Consider the following 2,491-nt stretch of genomic DNA (forward strand, 5'->3'; position numbering starts at 1 on the left):
TTGTTGAGTCAATATTTTGTTCTGAGCCAATATGGCATTCAGAGTATCAACTTCAAGAACTCCCTTCTTCATAGGCGTCCCATTATTCACAGGATTCCTTTCAGAAGTGTACATGAACTGGTTATTTGTAACCATGTCAATGAGTTCTTGAGCTTCTGCAGGCGTTTTCTTTAGGTGAATGGATCCACCTGCAGAAGTATCCAATGACATTTTAGCTAATTCAGACAGACCATCATAGAATATATCCAAGATGGTCCATTCTGAAAGCATGTCAGAAGGACACTTTTTGGTCAGTTCTTTGTATCTCTCCCATGCTTGATAGAGGGATTCACCTTCTTTCTGTCTGAAGGTCTGAACATCCACTCTAAGCTTACTCAGCTTTTGAGGAGGAAAGAACTTGGCTAAGAAAGCCTTAACTAGCTTATCCCAAGAGTTCAGGCTATCCTTAGGTTGAGAGTCCAACCATATTCTAGCTCTGTCTCTTACAGCAAAAGGGAAAAGCATGAGCCTGTAGACTTCAGGATCTACTCCATTAGTCTTGACAGTATCACATATCTGCAAGAATTCAGTTAAGAACTGAAAAGGATCTTCGGATGGAAGTCCATGAAACTTGCAGTTCTGCTGCATCAGAGAAACTAGCTGAGGTTTCAGCTCAAAGTTGTTTGCTCCAATGGAAGGAATGGAGATGCTTCTTCCATGTAAATTGGAATTAGGTGCAGTAAAGTCACCAAGCATTCTCCTTGCATTATTATTATTTTCAGCTGCCATCTTCTTTTCCTGTTTGATAATTTCTGACAGGTGCTTGCTGGTTTGTTGTAATTCAGCTTCTCTTAGTTTTCTCTTCAGAGTCCTTTCAGGTTCTGGATCTACTTCAACAAGAATATTCTTGTCCTTGCTCCTGTTCATATGACAAAGAAGAGGGCACAGAAAAATAATAATAATAGAGATCCTTTTTTTTTTTTTGAGTAAGGGAGAGATGTTAGTAGATGAATAAACAAATAGAAGGAGATGAGAGAGAAGAAAATTTTCGAAAATTAGAGAGAGAGAATTAGTTAGGTGGTTTTGAAAAAGATAAGAAACAAACAAAAAGTTAGTTAGTTGGTTGAAACAAATTTTGATAAGATAAGAAGTTAGGAAGTTAGAAAAGATATTTTGAAATCAAATTTTTTTGAAAAAGGTAAGATAGAAATTAGTTTTTGAAAAAGATTTGATTTTTAAAATCACAATTAATGACTTGATTCACAAGAAATCACAAGATATGATTCTAGAACTCAAAGTTTGAATCTTTCTTAACAAGTAAGTAACAAACTTAAAATTTTTGAATCAAAATTTAATTGATGATGTTATTTTCGAAAATCATGTGATAGAAATAAGAAAAAGATTTTTGAAAAATATTTTTGGAATTTTCGAAAATAACTAAGAAATTTGAAAAAGATTTTATTTTTGAAAAAGATTTTTGAAAAAGATGAGATTTTTAAATTGAAAATTTGATTTGACTCATGAAAACAACTAGATTTTTAAAAATTTTTGAAAGAATCAAATCTAATTTTCGAAATTTTAAGAGAGAAAAAGGGAAAGATATTTTTTTGATTTTTTAATTTTTAATGATGAGAGAGAAAAACAAGAAAAATGATGCAATGCATGAGAATTTTAGATCAAAACATGTGATGCATGCAAGAATGCTATGAATGTCAAGATGAACACCAAGAACACTATGAAGATCATGATGAACACCAAGAACATATTTTTGAAAAATTTTTAATGCAAAGAAAACATGCAAGACACCAAACTTAGAATTCTTTAATGCTTAGACACTAAGAATTCAAGAATGCATATGAAAAACAAGAAAAGACACAAAACATGCAAATGCAAAGATCAAACAAGAAGACTTACCAAGAACAACTTGAAGATCATAAAGAACACTATGAATGCATGAATTTTCGAAAAAAATGCAAGATGCACATGCAATTGACACCAAACTTATAACATGACTCAAGACTCAAACAAGAAACACAAAAAATATTTTTGATTTTTATAATTTTCTAATTTTTTTTGTATTTTTATTTTTTTTTTCGAAAATTCTTTTGAAAAACAAAAATAAGGATTCCAAAATTTTTAATATGAGTTCCAGGAATCTTATGTTCTTTAGTCTAAAGCTCCAATCAAAGGGGTCAGGCATGGCTTAATAGCCAGCCAAGCTTTAGTATGTAACTCAGACATGACACGCCTGACATGCCCTATAGTCGTATTAGACATGGCTTTACAGCCAGCCAGGCTTCAACATGCTCCATGAAACACTAGAATTCATTCTTAAAAATTCTGAAGGAAAATATATTTTTGAAAACATTTTTATTTTCGAAAACAAAAGAAAAAATTTTTGAAAAGTTTTTGAAAAGTTTTTGAAAATAAAATAAGAAGAAAATTACCTAATCTGAGCAACAAGATGAACCGTCAGTTGTCCAAACTCGAACAATCCCCGGCAACGGTGCCA

At 31.9% G+C, this 2,491-nt stretch overlaps 1 non-coding gene across 1 annotated transcript; it reads left to right on the forward strand.

The window, feature by feature from the left end:
- Positions 1–264: 264 nt before the first annotated feature.
- On the forward strand, positions 265–372 carry LOC112780506 (small nucleolar RNA R71). Its single transcript, XR_003191338.1, has one exon. It is a non-coding gene; the product is annotated as a small nucleolar RNA R71 (small nucleolar RNA).
- Positions 373–2,491: the final 2,119 nt, after the last annotated feature.

This window comes from Arachis hypogaea, chromosome 19 (genome assembly GCF_003086295.3).
Source record: "Arachis hypogaea cultivar Tifrunner chromosome 19, arahy.Tifrunner.gnm2.J5K5, whole genome shotgun sequence".
Lineage (NCBI taxonomy): Eukaryota > Viridiplantae > Streptophyta > Magnoliopsida > Fabales > Fabaceae > Arachis > Arachis hypogaea.